The sequence below is a fragment of the Dendrobates tinctorius genome, unplaced genomic scaffold, assembly GCF_039654945.1.
Source record: "Dendrobates tinctorius isolate UK_male_01 unplaced genomic scaffold, ASM3965494v1 ptg000135l, whole genome shotgun sequence".
In the NCBI taxonomy this organism is placed as follows: Eukaryota; Metazoa; Chordata; class Amphibia; order Anura; family Dendrobatidae; genus Dendrobates; species Dendrobates tinctorius.
The window spans coordinates 10496008-10521868 of record NW_027361803.1 but is presented as its reverse complement, the minus strand read 5'-3'; the positions used below and the strand labels follow the sequence as shown (position 1 = coordinate 10521868).

The 25861-nt window shown below is 50.2% G+C and overlaps 1 protein-coding gene across 1 annotated transcript in view; it reads left to right on the top strand.

The window, feature by feature from the left end:
• The window catches only part of ADAMTS12 (ADAM metallopeptidase with thrombospondin type 1 motif 12), a 609414-nt gene that overhangs the window by 263061 nt on the left and 320492 nt on the right, over positions 1–25861 (top strand). The gene's annotated exons all lie outside the window — the stretch shown is intronic.

Here is a 25861-nt window from a genome sequence, read left to right as displayed (position 1 = left end):
ACCTTGGAGGTAGTCACTCCCCCAATGCACAAAACCGAAAATTGGCAAGCACCACGCTTATCATTAAGACATACAGAGGTGCAAGTACGTTGAGACTGCAATACAAACACCAGTTATTCCCCGCAAACTGAATATTCCCTATTATGCTCACGTCACCTATCCTGCCACTACTGTTGCCCACTGCCCACCATCTGGTCTTCTGGGCTTTTTTTTTCCACATATGCATGCTGGTGTCTTCACTCTAGAACACGGCTTCCAGCCGTGAGCAGGTGTCAGAGGTCAGGGCAAATCATGATGGTGTAAGGAGACTGTAGGCACGTAGGATGCAGTAACAGACCGTACACAGACCAAGGGTGATAGGGGGTTATTTTACAACAGAAAACTCCACGCAGGGAGAAAACGGAGGGATATTACTCTCTAATACAGTGAATGTATATTGGGGATAACTTAAGCCACAAGAATAAGTAAGGCAGACAGCCTGATACAGTCCTGAGGAAGCTGGTATAATATATCCTGTATCCTCTTGTGGTCCTGACGATGGCAGCGACTCCTCGGGATCCTGATGCGGGTCTTTGGTCCAGAAGATGAAGCGATGAAGAGGGAAACGTCTTTTTCCTCAGAGGTGAGTGTCCCAACACTACGGAGACTTGCAGCACAGTTTACAATGGGCAGCCCGGTTCCCTGGGTCGACTCCACACACGCCTAAGTCCAGTTCACAGACCTTGTCTCTCACGGTCAGGGCTGTCGGCGGGAGGCAGTTGTGGCAGAGTTGTCAGCTGTGTCAGCGGTCTCAGTGAGGGCAGTGATGTCAGCAGGGACAGCGGTGTCTCAGCGGTACTCAGTCGGTAGTCTCCTGGCAAAGCGCTCTGCCGTCCCAAGCTCTGCTCTACTCTGCCCAGTCACCTCTCAGCTGATTTTTCCTCACAGGTCTCTCACACGCTCGATGTTCCCACCCAAACTGTTTGAATCTTTCTCTCAGCCTGGCCACGCCCACTTTGCTCAAGTACAGGGAGCGGTCTCGCGCATTAAGCTTTTCCCCCTGCGACTGAGGTGACAGCCCCGACAGTTCCGGACCCATCACAGAGGAGGCATGCCTAACTAGTTCCTTCCCCTTACAATGGCACAATGTCACTACGCACCATGACCTCCGAGGTCTGGTGTCTTCATCGCTCTAGAACAAGTCTTCTGGTCACAATCAGGTCCTTGGATGGTGTGCAGTAGGCACCAAAGGCAGCGGGGATTCCCGGGACAAGTGGGGAGTATGGAAATTTACTTTAAAAACATGTTTTAACACCTTGACGACCCTCTAAAAGACAGCAAAATGGTGGCCACAGCTGGCCTTCACTTTGCTGAATTTGCGCAGAAAATAAAAAAAAGAGTTCAAGTACCATTCAATGCCACTCAAATAAATGTGCCGATCTCTAACAGAGAGCTGTGCAGATATATACCAAGACATGATGCCTCTGACGAGTATTGAGGGATTCATGCTGAGAAAATCCTCCCATAGATAGCAGAGCAGACTGTTCCTTATTCTCCGTCCCGGCAGGTCCTGAGTTTGAAGCCCAGTGAAGACCTGATCAAGAAAGAGGTAGAATAAGAGTCTAATATATGGAGACATCCCCTGAGCTCCGTCCTGTTTCCCACCAATATCATGTGGTAGAGATTATACACAAGACTTAAACCAATGCGGAGAGCAATGACGAACCCTCCCTACTCCAGAGGGCTCCGTTTCTCCCCGACCTTCCTAGGTGGAGATGGGACTTAATACGGCTATGGGCAGGAAAAGTCTGGAGCACAAGCGAGTTGACGTTCTGTTCCCAGATATGGCACGAGGATTCAAAGCTTTAATTGTTGACTGAACTTTGCTTCAATACTATATCAGTGATCCCGCTCATTAGTATTTCTCTTGTGTATTTGGCCGCAGTGTTCTTTACAAGGGATTAAAGGGAGGAATTATTAATCTTTATGTAAATCTTCCCGAGGATATACATACATTACACGCAACCTTAGTGACCTTGTGTTTAACAATGAAATGTATAAAATGTAATAATAGAACGTCTATGTAGTGCAATGGCCGGTGAACACCGACACTGCATGTCCTCCAGCCTCCTGTCAGATTTACCAGTATGTCACACTGTACGGGAAATTACACTGGTGGGATTCTCCGCCTGAGGCTGCTGTGACCATCCAAGTCTGAGGTCGTGGAGGAGCATCAGGAAACCCTTAGATTTTGGATGGATCTTGTAAAAATTGTGGCAGTGGTATGGAAATGAGAACTGGGAAAGATCCCTTTGTTTCTTCACTGCCAGTTACCACAATTATTTAGGAGAGGACTTAAATAAAAATATAAGTGAAAGTTAATAAAAAAAAATGCAATAAAGTTGAATCATCACCTTCCCTTTAGCCCATCCAAAAAATAGTAAAATAAAAAAAATGTAAAGATGAAAAATATATATTTTGTTATCGATCCTCCCTAAAAACCTGATGTATGGCATAATAAATCAACTCAAATGGTAAAAGAAAAACAAGTATAAAAGCCATACGTTGTCTTGGATTAAAGAAAATGGAGTGAAAGTACATGAAAATGTAATATGTACCCCAAAATTATATGAATGAGAACAATACAATGATAAAAAAAACCTCTCAGACAGCTCAAAAAAAAATCTACGGGTATCAGAAAATGTCGACACAAACCAAAATGTATTACAAAGTTCTGAATATTTTTTTAACTATTGAAAGATAGAAAACAAAATGCAAGTCTGTTATCGCAGTGATCAAAATGATCTGGAGAATCTCATGGCCAGTCATAATAAAGAAAATGTGCTAATTAATATATGTTCCATGTATGTAAGTAATAGGGTAGGTTCACACAACCGATGTCTTTACATACGTGAAAAATGGACCGATTATTCTGATCAGACATTGACCAGGATGTGATCCAAGTATCATCAGTGTCTTTCGTACTTGGAAAGAAAAATTATAAAATTTTCACCGCTTTCTCCTTCATGTCAGTCCATGGAACTTGGACCACACTTGGATGGCACCTGAATGTGGTCTGATTTTTTTCACGGACTCATAGACGTGTATTGCCCCGATTCTGACCTGACCCCTTTGATCAAAATCGGACAGGTCTCCAAATTTTCTGAGGACCTTGAGTACTGTCTGTGAAAATCACCGCTAGCACTTTTGGAAGAAAATCGGCAGCAGCCCTTATAGACATATTCGGCATTCCATATAACAAATAAAAGTATGACAGAAAAAAAAGTGTGTCATAATTGCTTTCATAGAATCATAGAATGATAGAGTTGGAAGGGACCTCCAGGGTCATCGTGTCCGACCCCCTGCTCAAAGCAGGATTCTCTAAACCATCTCAGACAGACGTCTGTCCAGCCTTTGTGTGAAGACTTCCATTGAAAGAGAACTCACCACCTCTCGTGGCAGCCTGTTCCACTCATTGATCACCCTAAAGGCCCTTTTACATTTAGCGATGCACCAGCGATCCGACCAGCGATCCCACCCGGTCAGGATCGCTGGTGCATCGCTAAATGATCGCTAGTGAGCTTTCATACAGAAAGATCTCACAGCGATACAGCAGCGACGCAGCGCACGATACTTACCATTCACACACAGCGATCCTGCGTCCTCCCGCCCGCCTCCAGCGTCGCTCGTCGTCACAGCAGGAAGTCTCAGCAGGAAGCGCCCGACGAGAAATGGAGCCGGACATTCTCGCGCGATCAGCGATGGACACCGGGGGCGCCGGTCGGAGGTAAGTATCACACATAGCGATATCGCTAGCAATATCGCTATAACGTCACAAAACCAGTGACGTTTTAGCGATATTGCTAGCGATATCGCTTAGTGTAAAACCCCCTTAACTGTCAAAAAGTTTTTTCTAATATCTAATCTGTATCTTGTCCCTTTCAGTTTCATTCCATTGCTTCTCGTGTTTCCATGTGCAAATGAGAATAATGATGATCCCTCTACACTGTGACAGCCCTTCAGATATTTGTAGACGGCTATTAAGTCTCCTCTTAGCCTCCTTTTTTGCAGCTAAACATTCCCAGATCCTTTAACCGTTCCTCGTAGGACTTACTTTGCAGTCCGCTCACCATCCTGGTATCTCTTTTTCACCTAAAACAATCCCTGCCTGGACCCTAAGAAATTGGAACAAAAAACTAGTCCTCATAAGACGACATTAACTTCATAGGGGATTTCAGCAAGCTGGACCATTGTTGAATAAATGACTGCCACATGGTTTTGTGTTTTCCGAAAGAGGGTCGTGCAATCAGAAACAGAAAAGCCTAATCATGTCATGTTAGTGAATATTATTCTCTCTGGAGGTGTGAATGCAGCATTTATGTCACCCCGGTCTGGTACCTCCTAACGTATTCAATGACAGTCACCCTCCAATTAGAATCTGCAATTATGCCGCTCTCTTCGCTGTTCCGTGATGTTACCTGATTGAGTTGTAATATACCGAGCTTTTCATTAATTAAACTTCAAGGTGAATGAGAATGTAATTGCTTTTATGATGTAAAACATAAGGAGACTTTATATCTGTGACAGGTAAAACACAGTAATGAGATATGACGACAGGTTCGTAATTATCGCCGCAATCAAATGAATAGAAAATACGGCAATGGAAGCTATAATAAATCATTGCAAAATAACTCTAAAACATTCTCTAAAGTATAAAACATACAAGATTGAATATTTTTCATTTATTTCCCCAGTATTTACCTGTGTGTGTGGTCTCATGTGAGCAACTCTGTCCTGATGGCGAGAGAAGCAGCTCTTTCTGCCTCTCTCACAGCAGAAAAGTCCAGATCCTTGCAGTAAATCTAAGTGCAAAAAAAGCAAACTTTTTCCATCATTGATTTGTTGTTTGTAGTCTATCCATCTTAATATTTCACTGCAGATCGTGGACCTGTAATAATAAAGTTTTTTAATTTATAAGTAAAGGAAAGTTGTGCCCCTGACCTCCACTCAAGAATAGTTCCTGAATATCAGATATCCACTCTGGTCAAAAAAAATAAAACACTGAAACAGCACAATGTAACTCCAAGCCAGTCACATGTCTGTGAAATCAACCTGTCCAGTTATGAAGCAACACTGATTGTGAATCAATTTCTCCTGCTGTTGTGCAAATGGAACAGATAACAGGTAGAAATTATAGGCAATTAGCAAGATAACCCCTATAAAGGAGTGGTTCTGCGGTGGGTGACCACAGACCATTTCTCTGTTCTCAACCTTTTTGGCAGTTGCTTTGGTCACTTTTGCATTTTGTCATTGCTCTCAGTCCTAGAGGTATAGTAGCATGAGTCCACAACCCACAGAAGTAGCTCAGATAGCGCAGCTCATCCAGGATGATACATCAGTGCGAGCTGTGGCAAGAAGGGTAGCTGTGTCTGCCAGCACAGTGTACAGAGCATGGAGCACATACCAGGAGACAGGCCGGTACACCAGGAAATGTGGAGGAGGCCGTAGGAAGGCAACAGCCCAGCTGCAAGACCGTACCTCCTTTGTGTAAGGAGGAACAGGAGGAGCAGTGCCAGAGCCCTGCAAAATGACCTTCAGCAGGCCGCTAACATCTATATGTCTGCTCAAACTATCAGAAACAGACACCATGAGGGTGGTTTGAGGGCCCGACATCCACAAGTAGGTGTTGTGCTTACAGCCCAACACTGTGCAGGGTGATTGGCATTTGCCAGAGAACACCAAGATTGGCAGATTTGACATTGACGCCCTATGCTCTTCACAAATGAGAGCAGGTTCAAATTGAGCACAAGTGACAGACATGTCAGAATCTGGAGACACAGCGGAGAATGTTCTGCTGCCTGCAACATCCTTCAGCATGACCGGTTTGGCAGTGGGTGAGTAATGGTGTGGGAAGGCATTTCTTTGAAGGGCACCACAGCCCTCCATGTGCTCGCCAGAGGTACCCTGACTGCCATTAGGTCCCGGGATGACATCTTCGGACCCATTGTGAGACCATATGCAGGTGCAGTGGGCACTGGGTTCCTTCTGATGCATCACAATGCCAGACCTCATGTGGCTGGAGTGTGTCAGCAGTTCCTGCATGATGAAGGCATTGATGCTATGGACTGGCCCACCCGTTCCCCAGACCTGAATCCAATCAAGCTCATCTGGGACATCATGTCTCATTCCATCGACTAACGCCACTTTGCACCACAGACTGTCCAGGCGTTGTCTGTTGCTTTAATCCAGGAGAACATCCGCCGACTCATAAGTAGCATGAACAGGCATTGAAAGGAGGTCGTACAGGCACATGGAGGCCACACACACTACTGAGCATCATTTCCTTGTCTTGAGGCATTTCCTCTGAAGTTGGATCACTTTGATTTTGAGTATCATTCCAAATCCAGACTTCCATGGGATATTAATTTTGATTTACATTGATCATTTTTTTGTTTTATCTTTCTCAAGGCATTCCACTATGTAATGAATAAAGATTTACAACTGGAATATTTAATCAAGATACTTCTAGGATGTGATATTTTAGTGTTCCTTTTAGTTTTTGAGCAGTGTATTATATTCAGCCAAGATTTTCTGTCTATTTTCCCAGTATTTGCCAGGGTATGTTAACTTATGTGAACAGCTCTGTGTTCTTATTGCAAGAAAAGCAGCTCTATCTGCCTCACTCACAGCAGAAAAATCCAAGTTTTCACAGTAAACATACTGTAAGTGCAAATGCAGAATGATATTCTTTTCTACCAGAAGAGATTGAGCAAATTTTTTAAATTCAAATTTGCTTATTTATGGTGAATCTCAGGTAATCTGATTGCTCTAAAAAGACATGTGTAACACTCTGGGGTGTCTTATGACTGTATCAAACCTCTTTCATAATTTTAATACAAAAATATTCTCTTAGTAACCTCATAGTGACCTCAATAATGTCATAGTGACCTCAATAATGTCACAGTAACCTCAATATATATGTCATATATATGTCTATTGGTAAACGGGTGATACTTCCCGGCTGTGCTGTCACACGCTATATGTAAGGTTTATTCAGTGTTTATGGCTTTCTCTCCCTATCTCTATGGCTAAGCTGTGACGTCCTCTCACTATCCAGATTCATCACGACACAGCACCTGCATTCCCTGCCTCGACTTTTATACAGGCTGTGATTGTCTTTCCTGATTGGCTATGCTATACCATATGATGTGATAGCTGCAATGCAATTATGGGGAAGAGCCCACATGGCATCACCCCAGGTCGTGTGAGTATTTTGTGGCTGATGCCATCTTCTACAATGTGTAAAACGACAAAGACCATTTTAGACGATTCTCTTGAGTCAAACTGCAAATTGTTCAAATTTAAAAAAAAAAATTCTACATGGATTCACATCAAATTGATTCACTCCTCTTTATCTACCAGTGCTGCATTATTTAATATTTGCACCTTGATGAAAATGATGAATATTACACGTAATGGAAAGTTTTGCCCAGACCTCATATAACAAGGGTTTTATATTCTTGCCAGAAATTATATTCATACAGTTCAATACTCAATCTTCTGAGTCTGCGGCTCTGTTTCCATTTAATAATCGATAGATGACATTGCGCTAGTGGACTTACAATAGAGACTGTAAAAACACATCTACTAAAGAACACAATGCAGACAATACCGAGCCGTGATTTCCTAGATGAGAACATGTTGTTATTGTCCCCGTGAATGTCTAATACGCGCTGATATAATTAAGATGTTCAACCTTTTCCATTATTGGTTATTGCCTTACTGTACAATGCTCTATATATAAAAGAGAATGTACAGTACCATCGGCAGATCACTCACCCCCGCAGCTCTCAGGACCAACGATGGGATGAAGGTTAACAAGTTCAAGCCACTTAGGTCTATGATGCATCTTCTACTTCCATCCATGTAGTGGAGATGAGCGAAGTCATTTGATTTAAGTCGAATTAGAAACTTACTGAAACTAAGAAAGTAGAAAAATTTTTGCTTCATGTGAATTTCCAAAAATATCCATTGACATTTTACACATTGTAGAAGATTGCACAAACTAGAGAAGGCTCACGTGATCTTGGCCGCAGCCATGACAGACCTCCTTATAATGCCTTGCAGCTATCACATCATATGATGTAGCACTGAAAGCACTACCTGTATAAAAGCCAATGCAGGGAATTCAGCTGCCATTGTACAGCGAATCTGGATAGTGAAAGTATGACACAGATCACAGCTAAGAAATGAGTAAAGAAAGGGCAGCACGGTGACTTAGTGGTTAGCATAGATTTCCTCTGGGTACTCCGGTTTCTTCCCACATTCCAAAAACAAACTGATAGGGAATTGTGAGCCCCAATGATAACATCTGTAAAGCGCTCCTGAATATGATGGCACTTTATAAACAAAGTATAATAAATAATAAGAAGAAATCCATAATATACTTACAGTATGAAACTGTGTACAGAAAGTGTGTGACAGCTCAGCAGTGTGAGGGAAAGTTTTCCGGGGATTGGAGGTTTTGGAGTACCATATTTTTCAGACCATAAGATGCACTTTTTTCCCAAAAATTTTTGGGAGAAAATGGGGGTGCATCTTATGGTTGCAATATACTTACAAATCCTGTGGCGGCGGTCCCGGTGGTGGCAGTCCTGATGCAGCCTCCGTTCCCAGGCTGGTGCGGCAGTAGCTGTGCTCTATGGTGCGGTGGTGTTGGGGCTCTGTAGTGTGGCGGCAGCGGGGCTCTGTGCTGCATAGGGGGCTCCACCGGCATTTCGTCAAAGCCCTGAAGCCCCCACAGCTCTGTCGCTGCAACGCGGTTAACTCAGGAAAGATGGCCGCCGGGGGCAGCGCATGCTCAGATTCAAACCTCGGCAATGAGCTCTCGTCCCAAGATATCGGGACGAGATCTCATTGCTGATATCTGAATCTGAGCATGCGCCACCCCCAGAGGCCATGTTTCCAGAGGACACCAGCGGCCATCATTCCGGAGGCTATAGAAAGAAGACGTGGCACAACTGGTGTGGTGCTCAGGTATGGTCCCAAACCAATAGTGTAAATAAACAAAACCTGGCAGGCTCTCAACTTGTTTGCTGAATAAATGGAAGTTTTAATGAGTAGTCAGTGGTACAAATAATAGACGTTTCAGTCTGACTCGACCTTCGTCAGGATAACAATTGCTATGGTAATTAAATTCTAGAGGAGGGATTTAAAATTAATATCCTCTCTGAGCCTGCTAGGTTTTTCTCTATCCTGTATACTGTGTCACTTGGAATAAACACCTTCTTAGTAAAGAGAGCGTGCTGAGAGGCAAGTATGTCTCCGTTGTTGGTGAGTATAGGTGAGTGTTGCTATCCCGGTCTTATCACGGTGTCCAGCCCCCCCACGCAGCACAGAGAGCCGCTGCCGCCACACCACAGAGCCCCAACACCACCGCCCCACAGAGCACAGCCACCCCGCACAGAGCACAGCCACCCCCAGAGCCCCACCGCCCCGCAGAGCACAGCCACCCCACAGAGCACAGCCACTCCACAGAGCGCTGCCGCCCCACAGAGCACAGACGCCCCACAGAGCACAGCCGCCCCACAGAGCACAGCCGCCCCACAGAGCACAGCCACCCCACAGAGCCCCACCGCCCCACAGAGCACAGCCACTCCACAGAGCGCTGCCGCCCCACAGAGCGCTGCCGCCCCACAGAGCACAGACGCCCCACAGAGCACAGCCGCCCCACAGAGCACAGCCACCCCACAGAGCACAGCCACCCCACAGTGCCCCACCGCCCCACAGAGCGCTGCCGCCCCACAGAGCGCTGCCGCCCCACAGAGCACAGACGCCCCACAGAGCACAGACGCCCCACAGAGCACAGCCACCCCACAGAGCACAGCCACCCCACAGTGCCCCACCGCCCCACAGAGCACAGCCACCCCACAGAGCACAGCCGCCCCACAGAGCACAGCCACCCCACAGAGCACAGCCGCCCCAGAGCACAGCCGCCCCACAGAGCACAGCCGCCCCACAGAGCACAGCCGCCCCACAGAGCACAGCCACCCCACAGAGCACAGCCACCCCCCAGAGCCCCACCACCCCACAGAGCACAGCCACCCCACAGAGCACAGACGCCCCACAGAGCACAGCCACCCCCCAGAGCCCCACCACCCCACAGAGCACAGCCACCCCACAGAGCACAGCCACCCCACAGAGCACAGACGCCCCACAGAGCACAGACGCCCCACAGAGCACAGACGCCCCACAGAGCACTGCCACCCCACAGAGCACAGCTACCCCACAGAGCACAGCTACCCCACAGAGCACAGACGCCCCACAGAGCACAGCCACCCCACAGAGCACCGCCGTAACACAGAGCACAGCCATCCCACAGAGCACAGCCGCCCCACAGAGCACAGCCACCCCCCAGAGCACAGACGCCCCACAGAGCACAGACGCCCCACAGAGCACTGTCACCCCTCAGAGCACAGCCGCCCCACAGAGCACAGCTACCCCACAGAGCACAGCTACCCCACAGAGCACAGCCACCCCACAGAGCACAGCCGCCCCACAGAGCACAGCCACCCCACAGAGCACAGCCCCCCACAGAGCACCGCCGTAACACAGAGCACTGCCACCGCACCAGCCTGGGATGGGATTTCCCGAAGGCCACTGCACCAGTCTGGACCACCTTCCTTGGTAAGCTGAATTCGGACTGTAAGATGGACCACCATTTGCCACATTATTTTTTTCCCTATTTTACATCTGAAAATTTGGGGTGCGTCTTATGGTCCGAAAAATACGGTACTTCGAAATCGCGACAAATAGAATCTTCACAAATCAATTTTATGGGGAAAATTTGACAAACTCATACATTTGAATTTCAAAGATTTGCTCATCCCTACTATCATATATCTATCTATATCTATTTATTTATCTATCTATTATCTATATGTTATCTGTCTGTTATCTACTATGTATTATCTATCTATTATCTATCTATTGTCTATTATCTCTCTGTCTATTTTCTATCTATTATATATCTATTACCTATCTATCTATATCTGTTATCTGTCTATTATCTACCTTTCTAATATCTATTTATAGTGGTTTGAAAAAACCACTATATTGTAATCCGAACGCTGCTAACTTATTCTTCTTCTTCTTCTTATTATTAAGTTGATTTCCGCAATTAATACAGCCCGAACCGCTACACGCACAGACGCCGTTGAGGTGTTGTTTCGAAGCCAGCGTCCACGAGAGGTGTGCTAAGTATTTTTCGTGTCGATCGGATTTGTAGTTTTTGCGCAATTTGCGTTTGAAAATTTTTTTTCCCGTCATTGGAATGCACTGGCTCCAATGCTTTTCAATGGGTAATGGCAAAACGTGCCCTGAGGCGATTGAAATGGCAGTTGAGCTCATTGATATGCGCAGGCAGACCCAGTTACTATGCCAACGCCTACGAACGTCACATGACATCCCAAGGACAGAGATTCTGCCACATAATATCAGCTCTTAAAGTGAAACCCACAGCACAAATGCAAATCTAGCTTCATCACATGACACATGCCCCTGAGATAGAATGTGCGACAAAGTGGATTTAGAAACCCAGTGAGCCACCCTGGCTCTTAAAGGGCCGACGTGCCACAGTGATTCTTAAAGGGCCAGCGCACCGAAATGAGTCTTAAAGGGCCGGCGCGCCAAATCGAAAGCTGAGTGACCCCGGCCTCCAAATCGGAGGCTGAGCCACCCCGGCCTCCAAATCGGAGGCTGAACCACCCCGGCCTCCAAATCGGAGGTTGAGCCACCCTGGCCTCCAAATCGGACCCAGTGTGACCCCGCTCAAAAAATCAGACCCAGAGTAGTACAGCCCACCAAATCAGATCCTGAGGGGCCCCGCCCACCAAATCAGACTCCGATTGGCCCCGCCCACCAAATCGGAACCTGAGGGGCCCCGCCCACCAAATCGGAACCTGAGGAGCCCCGCCCACCAAATCGGACCCAGATTGACCCCGCCCACCAAATCGGACCCAGAGGAGCCCCGCCCACCAAATCGGACCCAGATTGACCCCACCCACCAAATCAGACCCTGAAGGGCCCCGCCCACCAAATCGGACCCAGAGGTGCCCCGCCCACCAAATCGGACCCTGAAGGGCCCCGCCCACCAAATCGGACCCAGAGGGGCCCCGCCCACCAAATCGGTCCCAGGGGGCCCCGCCCACCAAATCGGACCATGAGGGGCCCCGCCCACCAAATCAGACCATGAGGGGCACTGCCCACTAAATCGGACCATGAGGGGCACCGCCCACCAAAATGGACCCAGGGGGCTCAACCCACAAAATCAGACCCTAAGGGGCCCCACCCACAAAATCGGACCCTGAGTGGGCCCGGCCACAAAATCAGACCCTGAGGGGCCCCAACCACAAAATCGGACCCTGAGAGACCCCGGCCACAAAATCGAACCTAGAGGGGCCCCAGTCACAAAATCAGACCCTAAGGGGCCCAGGTCACGAAATCGGACCCTGAGGGGCCCCACCCACAAAATCAGACCCTGAGGGGCCCCGCCCACCAAATTAGACCCTGAGGGGCCCCACCCTTAAAATCAGACCCTGAGGGGCCCCAGCCACAAAATCAGACCCTGAGGGGCCCCAGCCACAAAATCGGACTCTGAGGGGCCCCACCCACCAAATCGGACCCTCAGGGGCCCCGCCCACAAAATCGGACCCTGGGGGGCCCCGCCCTCAAAATCAGACCCTGAGAGGCCCCACCCACCAAATCAGACCTTGAGGGGCCCCGCCAACCATATCGGACTCTGAGGGGCCCCACCCACAAAATCGGACCCTGAGGGCCCCCAACCACAAAATAGGACCATAAGGGGCCCCGCCCTCAAAATCGGACCCTGAGTAGACCTGGCCACAAAATCAGACCCTAAGGGGCCCTAACCACAAAATCGGACCCTGAGGGGCCCCGGCCACAAAATCGAACCCTGAGGGGCCCCACCCACAAAATCGGAACCTGAAGGGCCCCGGCCACAAAATCGGAACCTGAGGGGCCCCGGCCACAAAATCGGACCCTGAGCAGCCCAACCACAAAATCGGACCCTGAGGGGCCCCGGCCACAAAATCGGACCCTGAGGGCCCCCAACCACAAAACCAGACTCTGAGGGGCCCCAACTACAAAATCGGACCCTGAGGGGCCCCAACCACAAAATCGGACCCTGAGGGGCCCCGGCCACAAAATCGGACCCTGAGAGACCCCGGCCACAAAATCGAACCCAGAGGGGCCCCACCCACAAAATTGGACCCTGAGGGGCCCCGCCCACCAAATCGGACCCTGAGGGTCCTCGCCCACAAAATCGGACCCTGATGGGCCCCGCCCTCAAAATCGGACCCTGAGGGGCCCCGCGAACCAAATCGGACTCTGAGGGGCCCCACCCACAAAATCAGACCCTGAGGGGCCCCACCCTCAAAATCGGACCCTGAGTGGCCCAACCAACAAAATCGGACCCTGAGGGGCCCCAGCCAAAAAATCGGGCCCTGAGGGGCCCTGGCCACAAAATCGGACCATGAGGGGCCCCGGCCACAAAATCAGACCCTGAGGGGCCCCGGCCACAAAATCGGACCCTGAGGGGTCCTGGCCACAAAATCAGGCCCTGAGGGGCCCCACCCACAAAATCAGACCCTGAGGGGCCCCGGCCTTAAAATCAGACCCTGAGGGGCCCCGGCCATAAAATCGGACCCTGAGGGGCCCCACCCACAAAATCGGACCCTGAGGGGCCCCACCCACAAAATCGTACCCTGAGGGGCCCCACCCACAAAATCAGACCATGAGGGGCCCCACCCACAAAATCGGACCCTGAGGGGCCCCACCCATAAAATCGGACCCTGAGGGGCCCCGGCCATAAAATCGGACCCTGAGGGGCCCCACCCACAAAATCGGACCCTGAGGGGCCACACCCACAAAATCAGACCCTGAGAGGCCACACCCAAAAAATCAGACCCTGAGGGGCCCCACCCACAAAATTGGACCCTGAGGAATCCCGGCCACTAATTCAAATCCTGAGGAGCCCAGGCCACCGAATCGGATCCTGAGGGGCCCCACCCACCAAATCAGACCCTGAGGCCAAAGTGGTCCCTGAGAGGCACCCACATTTAAAACGGATCCTGAGTTGAAAGTCTTGCAGGGGCAGCAGCCAAGTCTCTCTTAAAGGGGCAGCCCAGGCACCATTTCAAACCACTATCTGTACTTCCTTCAGGAAATACACATCTAGTTATAGTGGTTTGAAAAAACCACTATATTGTAATCCGAACGCTGCTAACTTATTCTTCTTCTTATTATTATTATTATTATTAAGTTGATTTCCGCAATTAATGCGGCCCGAACCGCTACACGCACAGACTCCGTTGAGGTGTCGTTTCGAAGCCAGCGTCCATGAGAGGTGTGCTAAGTATTTTTCGTGTCGATCGGATTTGTAGTTTTTGCGCAATTTGCGTTTGAAAATTTTTTTTCCCGTCATTGGAATGCACTGTCTCCAATGCTTTTCAATAGGAAATGGCAAAACATGCCCTGAGGCGATTGAAATGACAGTTGAGCTCATTGATATGCGCAGGCAGACCCAGTTACTATGCCAACTCCTACGAACTTCACTTGAACCCCAGCACAGTGCTTCTGCCACATAATATCAGCTCTTAAAGCGAAACTCACAGCACAAATGCAAATCTAGCTTCATCACATGACACATGCCCCTGAGAGAGAATGTCCGCCAAATTTGATTTAGAAGAAGCCCATTGAGCCAAACTAGCTCTTAAAGGGCCAACGCGCCAAAGTGATTGTTAAAGGGCCAGCGCACCCAAATGAGTCTTAAAGGGCCGACACACCAAATCGGAGGCTGAGCCACCCCGGCCTCCAAATCGGAGGCTGAGCCACCCCGGCCTCCAAATCGGAGGCTGAGCCACCCCGGCCTCCAAATCGGAGGCTGAGCCACCCCGGCCTCCAAATCGGAGGCTGAGCCACCCCGGCCTCCAAATCGGAGGCTGAGCCACCCCGGCCTCCAAATCGGAGGCTGATCGACCCCGGCCTCCATATCGGAGGCTGATCGACCCCGGCCTCCAAATCGGAGGCTGAGCCACCCCGGCCTCCAAATCGGAGGCTGAGCCACCCCGGCCTCCAAATCGGAGGCTGATCGACCCCGGCCTCCATATCGGAGGCTGATCGACCCCGGCCTCCAAATCGGAGGCTGAGCCACCCCAGCCTCCAAATCGGAGGCTGAGCCACCCCGGCCTCCAAATCGGAGGCTGAGCCACCCCGGCCTCCAAATCGGAGGCTGAGCCACCCCGGCCTCCAAATCGGAGGCTGAGCCACCCCGGCCTCCAAATCGGAGGCTGAGCCACCCCGGCCTCTAAATAGGAGGCTGATCCACCCCGGCCTCCAAATCGGAGGCTGAGCCACCCCGGCCTCCAAATCGGAGGCTGAGCCACCCCAGCCTCCAATTCGGAGGCTCATCGACCCCTGCCTCCAAATCTGAGGCTCTTTGACCTCGGCCTCCAAATCGGAAGCTCAACGACCCCGGCCTCCAAATTGGAGGCTGAGCGACCCCAGCCTCCAAATCTTACCCAGAGTGGCCCCACCCACCAAATCAGACCCAGAGAGGCCCTGCCCACCAAATAGGACCCTGAGGGGCCCCGCCCACCAAATCGGACCCTGTGGGGCCCCGCCCACCAAATCGGACACTGAGAGGCCCCGCCCACCAAATTGGACCCAGAGTGGTCCCGCCCACCAAATTGGACCCAGTGGGGCTCCGCCCACGAAATCGGACTCTGAGGGGCCGCGGCCACAAAATCAGGCCCTGAGGGGCCGCGGCCACAAAATCGGACCCTGAGGGGCCCCAACCACAAAATCGGACCCTGAGGGGACCCAACCACAAAATCGGACCCTGAGGGGCCCCTGACACTAAATCGGACCCTGAGGGGCCCCGGCCACAAAATCGGACCCTGAGGGGCCCAACCCACCAAATTGGACCCTGAGGGGCCCTGCCCACCAAATTGGACCCTGAGGGGCCCCGCCCACCAAATCGGACCCTGAGGGGCCCCAGCCACAAAATCGGACCCTGAGGGGCCCCACCCACAAAATTGGACCCTGAGGAGTTCCGGCCACAAAAATCGGATCCTGAGTGGCCCCGGCCACAAAATCGGACCCTGAGGGGCCCCAGCTACAAAATCGGACCTTGAGGGGCCCCACCCACCAAATCAGACCCTGAGGGGCCCCGGCCACCAAATCGGACCCTGAGGGGCCCCGGCCACCAAATCGGACCCTGAGGGGCCCCGGCCACAAAATCGGACCCTGAGTGGCCCCGGCCACAAAATCGGACCCTGAGGGGCCCCACCCACAAAATTAGACCCTGAGGCCAAAGTGGCCCCTGAGAGGCACCCACAGTTAAATCGTATCCTGACTTGAAAGTCTTGCAGGGGCAGCAGGCAAGTCTCTCTTAAAGGGGCAGCCCGGGCACCATTTCAAACCACTATCTGTACTTCCTTCAGGAAATACACATCTAGTATTATTATTACTATTCAGTTGAATTCTGCAATTAATGCATCCCGAACGGCTACACGCACAGACTCCGTTGAGGTGTCGTTTCGAAGCCAGCGTTCGCGAGAGGTGTGCTAAGTATTTTTCATGTCGATCAGATTTATAGTTTTTGCGCAATTTGTGTTTGAAAAAACATTTTCCTGTCATTGGAATGCACTGTCTCAATACATTTCAATTGGAAAATTTTACCATAGGGAAAACATGCGGCAGTCGTGAGGCGATTCAAATGGCAGTTAAGCTCATTGATATGCGCAGGCAGACACAGTTACTATGCCAACGTCTACAAACTTTACATGACCCTACAGGGCCGACGCACCAAAATGAGTCTTAAAGGGCTGGCGCGCCAAATCGAAAGCTGAGTGACCCTAGGCTCCAAATCTGAGGCTGATTGACCCCGGCCTACAACTAGGACCTAGAGTGGCCCTGCCCACCAGATCGGACTCTGTGGGGCCCCGCCCACCAAATCGGACCCAGAGTGGCCCCGCCCACCAAAATCGGACCCAGAGTGTCCCCGCCCACCAAATCTGACCCAGAGTGGCCTCGCCCACCAAATCGGACACTGAGGAGCTCCAACCACAAATTCGGGCCCTAAGGGGCCCCACCCACAAAATCGGACCCTGAGGGGCCTCGGCCACAATATCGGACCCTGAGGGGCCCCAACCACAAAATTGGACACTGAGGGGCCCCGGCCACGAAATCGGACCCTGAGGGGCCCCGCCCACCAAATCGGACCCTGAGGGGCCCCGCCCACCAAATCGGACCCTGAGGGGCCCCGCCCACAAATTGGACCCTGAGGGGCCCTGCCCACCAAATCGGACTCTGAGGGGCCCGCCCACCAAATCGGACCCTGAGGGGCCCCGGCCACAAAATCGGATCCTGAGGGGCCCCAACCACAAAATCGGACCCTGAGGGTCCCCGCCCACCAATTCGGATCCTGAGGGGCCCCAACCACAAAATCGGACCCTGAGGGGTCCCGCCCACCAAATCGGACCCTGAGGGGCCCCGGCCACAAAATCGGATCCTGAGGGGCCCCAACCACAAAATCCGACCCTGATGGGCCCCACCCACAAAATCATAACCTGAGGGGACCTGGCCACAAAATTGGACTCTGAGGGGCCCCACTCACAAAATCAGACCCTGAGGTGTTGTGAGTTCATTTCCCCTTCGTCACTGAGGTCTGGTGAACTCCCTATTCTGGTAAAGGAAGGTAATGAGCCTGATTATCAGGCACCTGAGCCTAATGAGGATGACTGGCTGAGTGGAGTCACTGACTGGATATAAGGCTGCCGACGCCCTTCTGCCCTGCGGGTGATTTCTCTGTGGACTTCTAGGACACCAGTCTGATTCCTGCTCCTCTAAAGCTAGTTTTCTGCTTTGCCTGTTAGCATTTGTGTTTTGTTGTTGTTTTCCTTGCGTTTCTGGATTCTGCCATTCCCTGCTGGGGTGAGCTGAATCTCCTTTTGCCTGTTGCTCTGTGTTCAGAATATTCCTGAGTACTGACATAGCTTTTTTGAAGCCTAGCGTCTTCAGGGCCTTTTTCACTGTCAGTCTGTTGGCTCTTATTTTCATAGGGTTTTTCACGGATTGCAGACAGCAGCCTTCCTGTCCTTTCCTATCTAGTTAGCTTGGGCCCCGTCTTTGCTCAGTCTATCTTTCTGTCTGTGTTAGTGTTTTCATCTTGCTTCACATTCATTATATGTTGGGGGCTGCCTATTGCTTTGGGGTCTGCTCTGGGGCAGTTTAGATTTCCCCTTTCTTTCTTTAGGCCTATTTAATTCTCCGGCTGTGATCGAGGGGTCTAGGGCATCGTAGGAACCCCCCACGGCTACTGTTAGTTGTTGTGATAGGATCAGGGGTCTGCAATCCGATAGCTGCCAACCTCTCTGGTTTTCTGGACTTAGCTAGCATTTCTGTTTTTGCCTCCTACGGTGACTCATTCATAACACTGAGGGGCCCCAACCACAAAACGGACCCTGAGGGTCACCGGCCACAAAATCGGACCCTGAGGGGTCCCACGTACAAAGTCGGACCCTGAGGGGCCCCACCCAGAAAATGGGACCCTGAGGGGCCCCACCCACAAAATCGGACCCTGAGGGGCCACACCCACAAAATCGGACCCTGAGGGGGCCACACCCGCAAAATTGGACCCTGAGGGATCCCGGCCAGCAATTCAAGCCCTGAGGAGCCCAGGCCACCGAATCGGACCCTGAGGGGCCCCACCCACAAAATCAGACCCTGAGGCCAAAGTGGCCCCTGAGAGGCACCCACAGTTAAAACAGATCCTGAGTTGAAAGTCTTGCATGGGCAGCAGGCAAGTCTCTCTTAAAGGGGCAGCCCGGGCACCATTTCAAACCACTATCTGTACTTCCTTCAGGAAATACACATCTAGTACTATTATTACTATTCAGTTGATTTCCGCAATTAATGCGGCCCGAACCGCTACACGCACAGACTCCGTTGAGGTGTTGTTTTGAAGCCAGCGTCCACGAGTGGTGTGCTAAGTATTTTTCGTGTCGATCGGATTTGTAGTTTTTGCGCAATTTGAGTTTGAAATTTTTTTTTCCCGTCATTGGAATGCACTGTCTCAATGCATTTGAATGGGAAATGGCAAAACGTGCCCTGAGGCGATTGAAATGGCAGTTAAGCTCATTGATATGCGCAGGAACACCCAGTTACTATGCCAACGCCTACGAACGTCTCATGACGCCCCCAGGACAGAGCTTCTGCCACATAATATCAGCTCTTAAAGCGGAACCCACAGCACAAATGCAAATCTAGCTTCATCACATGACGCATGCCCCTGAGAGAGAATGTGCGCCAAAGTGTGCCCCCGCCCACCAAATCGGACCCTGAGGGGCCCCACCCACCAAATCAGACCCTGAGGGGCCCCGCCCACCAAATCGGACACAGAGGGGCCCCGCTCACCAAATCGGAACATGAGGGGCCCCGCTCACCAAATTGAACTCTGAGGGGCCCCGCTCACCAAATCGGACCCTGAGGGGCCCCGCCCACCAAATCGGACCCTGAGGGGCCCCGCCCACCAAATCGGACCCTGAGGGGCCCCGCCCACCAAATCGGACTCTGAGAGATCCCGCCCACCAAATCGGACCCTGAGTGGCCCCGCCCACCAAATCAGACCCTGAGGGTCCCCGCTCACCAAATCGGACCCTAAGGGGCCCCGCTCACCAAATCGGACCCTGAGGGGCCCCACTCACCAAATCGGATTCTGAAAGGCCCCAACCACCAAATAGGACCCTGAGGGGCCCCACCCACCAAATAGGACCCTGAGGGACCCCGCCCAGCAAATCGGACCCTGAGGGTCCCCGCCCACCAAATCGGACCCTGAGGGGCCCCACCCACCAAATAGGACCCTGAGGGACCCCACCCAGCAAATCGGACCCTGAGGGTCCCCGCCCACCAAATCTGACTCTGATGGGCCCCGCCCACCAAATCGGACCCTGTGGGGCCCCGCCCAGCAAATCGGACCCTGAGGGTCCCCGCCCACCAAATCTGACTCTGATGGGCCCCGCCCACCAAATCGGACCCTGTGGGGCCCCGCCCACCAAATCGGACCCTGAGTGGCCCCGCCCACCAAATCGGACCCTGAGGGGCCACGCCCACCAAATAGGACCCTGAGGGACCCCACCCAGCAAATCAGACCCTGAGGGGCCCTGCCCACCAAATTGGACCCTGAGGGTCCCCACAAACCAAATCGGACCCTGATGGGCCCCGCCCACCAAATCGGACCCTGAGGGGCCCCGCTCACCAAATCGGACCCTGAGCGGCTCCACCCACCAAATCGGATTCTGAAAGGCCCCAACCACAAAATTGGACCCTGAGGTGCCCCGCTCACCAAATCGGACCCTGAGGGGCCCCACTCACCAAATTGAACTCTGAGAGGCCCCGCTCACCAAATCGAACCCTGAGGGGCCCCGCTCACCAAATCGGAGCCTGAGGGGCCCCGCCCACCAAATCGGATTCTGAAAGGCCTCAACCACAAAATCGGACCGTGAGGGGCCCCGGACACAAAATCGGACCCTGAGGGGCCCCGGACACAAAATCGGACCCTAAGGGGCTCCACCCACAAAATCGGACCCTGAGGGGCCCCAACCACAAAATCAGACCCTGGGGGGGTCTGATTCACCAAATCTGATCCTATGGGGCGATGCTGACCAAATCGGACAATGAGGGGCCCCGCTCACCAAATTGAACTCTGAGGGGCCTCGCTCACCAAATCGGACCCTGAGGGGCCCAGCCCACCAAATCGGACCGTTAGGGGCCCCACCCACCAAATCGGACCCTGAGTGTCCCCGCCCACCAAATCGGACCCTGAGGGGCCCCAGCCACCAAATCGGACCCTGAGGGGCTAAACCCACAAAATCGGACCCAGAGGGGCCCCATCCACCAAATCGGACCCTGAGGGGCCCCACCCACAAAATCGAACCCTGAGGGGCCCTACCTACCAAATTGGACCCTGAGGGGCCCCGGCCACAAAATCGGACCATGAGGGTCCCCAATCACAAAATCGGACCCTTAGGGGCCCTGGTCACAAAGTCAGACCCTGAGGGGCTCCAACCACCAAATTGGACCCTGAGGGGCCCCGGCAACAAAATCGGACCCTGAGGGTCCCCACCCACCAAATCAGACCCTGAGGGGCCCCGGCCACTAAATCGGACCCTGAGGGGCCCCACCCACCAAATCGGACCCTGAGGGGCCCTGGCCACTAAATCGGACCCTGAGGGGCCCCACCCACAAAATCGGACCCTGAGGCCAAAGTGGCGCCTGAGATGCACTCACAGTTAAAACGGATCCTGGGTTGAAAGTCTTGCAGGGGCAGCAGGCAAGTCTCTCTTAAAGGGGCAACCCGGGCACCATTTCAAACCACTATCTGTACTTCCTTCAGGAAATACACATCTAGCTATTATTTATTATCTTTCTATTATCTATCTATATATTATCTATCTATTATATATCTATTATCTATTCATTATCTATTATCTATCTATTCTATATCTATCTATTATCTATCTGTTATCAATAGTGTTGAGCTTTCCGATACCGCAAGTATCGGGTATCGGCCGATATTAGCTGTATCGGAATTCCGATACTGACTTCCGATACTTTTTTCATATCGGATATCGGAATCGGAAGTCCCATAATGCAATGAGCCACTGTTGTGGTTCTGATTGGCTGCCGAAATGACATCATCATGATGCGCGGTCTGTGCGCATCATGATGCGCCGTCAGTTCGGGCCTCCGGGGGGTTTGTGCCGACTGTCCGGGGGTCTGTACCGGCCTGCCGGTGGTCTGTGCCGACTGTCCGGGGGTCTGTGCAGGCTCCGGGGGGTCTGTGCCGACTGTCCGGGGGTCTGTGCAGGCTCCGGGGGGTCTGTGCCGACTGCCCGGGGGTCTGTGCGGACTGCCGGGGGTCTGTACCGGCCTGCCGGGGGGCTGTGCCGGCCTGCCGGGGGGCTGTGCCGACTGTCCGGGGGTCTGTGCAGGCTCCGGGGGTCTGTGCCGACTGCCCGGGGGTCTGTGCTGACTGCCGGGGTCTGTACTGGCATGCCGGGGGGCTGTGCCGGCCTGCCGGTGGTCTGTGCCGACTGTCCGGGGGTCTGTGCAGGCTCCGGGGATCTGAGCCGACTGCCCGGGGGTCTGTGCGGACTGCCTGGGGTCTGTACCGGCCTGCCGGGGGGCTGTGCCGGCCTGCCGGTGGTCTGTTCCGACTGTCCGGGGGTCTGTGCAGGCATCGTCCGATGGGACTACAAGTCCCATCTGGCGATGCCTGCTACCATGACAGTGATTGACACATTAGCCAATGATGGGACAGTAGTAGTCCCATCATCCGGCTAATGTGTTGAATGTAAAAAAAAAATACATACTACATACATACTACATGCTACATACATACTACATACATATTACATGCTACATTCATGCTACATGCATACTACATGCTACATACATACTACATGCTAAATAAATGCTACATACATACTACATACATGCTACATACATACTACATATATACTACATGCATGCTACATACTACATACATACTACATATATACTACATGCATGCAACATACATATATACAACATATATACTACATGCATGCAACATGCATACTACATATATACCACATGCATGCAACATACATATATACTACATGCAACATACATACTACATATATACTACATGCAAGCAACATGCATACTACATATATACTACATGCATGCAACATACATACTACATATATACCACATGCATGCAACATGCATACTACATATATACTACATGCATGCAACATACATACTACATGCAACATACATACTACATGTATAGTACATGCATGCAACATATATACTACATGCATGCAACATACATACTACATATATACTACATGCATGCAACATATATACTACATGCATGCAACATACATACTACATATATACCACATGCATGCAACATGCATATTACATAAACACTACATGTAACATACATACTACATATATACTACATGCATGCAACATACATACTACATATATACCACATGCATGCAACATGCATACTACATATATACTACATGCATGCAACATACATACTACATGTGACATACATACTACATGCATGCAACATACATACTACATATATACCACATGCATGCAGCATGCATACTACATATATACTACATGTAACATACATACCACATATATACTACATGCATGCAACATACATACATACTACATATATACTACATGCATGCAACATACACACATACTACATATATACCACATGCATGCAACAGGCATACTACATATATACTACATGCATGCAACATACTACATATATACCACATGCATGCAACATGCATACTACATACAGTATATACTACATTAACATACATACCACATATATACTACATGCATGCAACATACATATATACTACATGCATGCAACATACATACTACATATATACCACATGCATGCAACATGCATACTACATATATACTACATATATACTACATGTAACATACATACCACATATATACTACATGCATGCAACATACATACATACTACATATATACCACATGCATGCAACAGGCATACTACATATATACTACATATATACTACATGTAACATACATACCACATATATACTACATGCATGCAACATACATACATACATACTACATATATACTACATGCATGCAACATACATACATACTACATATATACCACATGCATGCAACATGCATACTACATATATACTACATGCATGCAACATACATATATACTACATACAATACATTCATACAATACATACATATAGACATACAGTACATATAACATAGAGTACATACTCACCGTCACTTGTCACTTTGATCCCCGAAGCCATTGTCGTCTGAGGAATAAATATTAAAATAAAAAACCACCAATATACTTACCCCTGATCCGCAGAAGTCCACGAGGGTCCTACGACGATCTTGCGTGGAGAACAGCAGCATCAGCTGATGCTACCGTTCTCTACGAGCTCCAGGAATACAATGATGGGAGGTAGGTATCCTTCTGCACTGTATTCCTCCACCACTGTAAAAAAAAAGTCCCTAGTCTCACTTTATGGCATTGCTGCGTGGGAAATTCCCATGCAGCAATGCCATAAAGTGAGACTAGGGACTTTTTTTTTTACAATGGCGGAGGAATACAGTGCGGAAGGATACCTACCTCCCGTCATTGTATTCCTGAAGCTCGTAGAGAACGGTAGCATCAGCTGATGCTGCTGTTCTCCACGCAAGATCGTCGTGGGACCCTCGTGGACTTCTGCGGATCAGGGGTAAGTATATTGGTGGTTTTTTATTTTAATATTTATTCCTCAGACGACAATGGCTTCGGGGAACAAAGTGACAAGTGATGGTGAGTATGTACTCTATGTTATATGTACTGTATGTCTATATGTATGTATTGTATGTAGTATATATGTATGTTGCATGCATGTAGTATATATGTAATATGCATGTAGTATGCATGTTGCATGCATGTGGTATATATGTAGTATGTAAGTTGCATGCATGTAGTACATATGTAGTATGCATGTTGCATATATGTTGTATGTATGTAGTATGTATGTAGCAAGTATGTAGTATGTATGTTGCATGTATGTAGCATGTAGTATGTAGCATGTAGTATGTAGCATGTATGTATGTTGCATGTATGTAGCATGTAGTATATATGTAGTATGTATGTTACATGTAGTATATATGTAATATATATGTAGTATGCATGTTGCATGCATGTAGTATATATGTAGTATGTATGTAGCATGTATGTAGTATGTATGTGGCATGTATGTAGCATGTAGTATATATGTAGTATGTATGTTACATGTAGTATATATTTAGTATGCATGCATGTAGTATATATGTTGTATGTATGTTGTATGTATGTATGTTGCATGCATGTAGTATATATGTAGCATGTATGTAGCATGTATTTTTTTTTTTTTTTTTACATTCAACACATTAGCCGGATGATGGGACTACTACTGTACCATCATTGGCTAATGTGTCAATCATTGTCATGGTAGCAGGCATTGCCCGATGGGACTTGTAGTCCCATCGGACGATGCCTGCACAGACCCCCGGAGCCTGCACAGACCCCCGGACAGTCGGCACAGACCACCGGCAGCCGGCACAGCCCCCCGGCAGGCCGGTACAGACCCCCGGGCAGTCGGCACAGACCCCCGGAGCCTACACAGACCCCCGAACAGTCGGCACAGACCACCGGCAGGCCGGCACAGACCCCCGGCAGTCCGCACAGACCCCCGGGCAGTCGGCACAGACCCCCGGCAGGCCGGCACAGACCCCCGAAAGGCCCGTACAGACCCCAGAGAGGCTGTACAAGGGAAAAGAAGGGTTTTTCTTTTTCCGATACCAGAAGTCCCATAGACTTGAATGGGACTTCCGGTATCGGAATCGGCGATACCCGATATTTTTTTTAGATCGGCCGATACCATCCAATACGATATTTTTAAGTATCAGGTGGTATCGCTCAACACTAGTTATCAATCTATATTTCTATTATCTATCTATTATCTGTCTATTATTATCTATTATCTATCTATTATCTATCAATCATCTATTTATCTATCATCTATCTATTGTAGGGATTCACCCTATCAGGTAAGCATTAGGTAGTGTTCACACAGGCGTATTCAACTCCAGGCACAGTTCACACTGAAAGGCTTTCTACAATTCCAACACACAGACTGCTCGGCTTTCCTAGCTGATCCATGCAGTCTGCATTCAGAG